The sequence below is a fragment of the Syngnathus scovelli genome, unplaced genomic scaffold (genome assembly GCF_024217435.2).
Source record: "Syngnathus scovelli strain Florida unplaced genomic scaffold, RoL_Ssco_1.2 HiC_scaffold_103, whole genome shotgun sequence".
Taxonomy (NCBI): Eukaryota; Metazoa; Chordata; class Actinopteri; order Syngnathiformes; family Syngnathidae; genus Syngnathus; species Syngnathus scovelli.
Genome location: NW_026061194.1, coordinates 22,501 through 23,656, shown reverse-complemented (window position 1 = coordinate 23,656; position 1,156 = coordinate 22,501).

The window sequence follows — 1,156 nt, the reverse complement described above, 5'->3', positions numbered from 1 at the left end:
CGCGAGCGCGCGCCCCGCGCCGCCCGCGCAGGCCTAGCGCGAACCGTACGGCAGCGAAACCGAGACGCCCCGGCTCAACCTCACCCAGAGGCCATCCACGGAGGCCGAGCGCGCGATCCGACTTGCGGCACGCCACGTGGGCGTCCGCCGGCCGCGCCGGTCGACCGCGAAACCGATTTCTCAAAGACCAAGCCCGAGTCCCAACCTCCGCACATATCCGCACACGCCTTCCCGACCACCGCGAAGCGGGAGGCGTCTATCGTGGCCGCCGGGGCGTATGACCCCTCCGCGTGAGGCGTGCGGGCTCGGGGGGGCCGCAACGACCGAGTCTGACTCGGACGGGGCGCAGCTTCCCTCCCGGTCGCAGCATCAGCGCCGAACGCGCGACGTCACCAGCCCCCCGGAACGGTTCGTCGGGAGCGCGGCAATGGCCCACATCTCACCTCGCCAGCCGGCCGCAGCGGGCCGCGCCGAACCGAGTCTGACTCGGGGTGCGCACAGTCCCGTCTGGGTCACGGAGGCGACGAGCTGTGACCGCCACCGTCGCCCCTTCGTCCTTCCGGATCCCCCCAGCGCCGGCAAAACTCCGCATCCTGGCCGCATCGCGTGACCGGGCGGGCCGCAACGACCGAGTCTGACTCGGACGGGGCGCAGCTTCCCGCCTCGGGCCATCGCAAAGCGTGCCTCGCGCGGGCAAAGTCGCCGGCGCAGCGCCGCGCCCCTCGACAAGAGCGAGCCTCAGCCGGGCTGCGACGACCGAGTCTGACTCGGACGGAGCGCAGCTTCCCGCCTGGGTTACCGCTAGTCGCCGGGCCGACGGCGCCCATCCCCGGACCCCGCCGTTCCCTCGCGGTTTATCCTAAGCCGCCTGCCTTAGCCCAACCGACGTGCCAACCCCCCCGTTGCCGAGTTCGCTCTTCCCGAGCCGCGTCCCCCCGACAATTCCGTCCGTGACCGTCCCGCCCCGCGGCGATCCGCTCTGCCCCAGCAGCCGGCGAGTCAGCGTCCTACGGGTCTGATCTGGCCGCAGTCCGAGCTCCGGGCAGGCACAGCGGCGTCGCGCGGGCGCGGTCGGCGCTCGGAGGCAGCGTCGGGACCGGACCGGCTCCCCGCGGAGACGCTTACGGAGCGCGGCCCGGCACCTCTCGTTACGGCG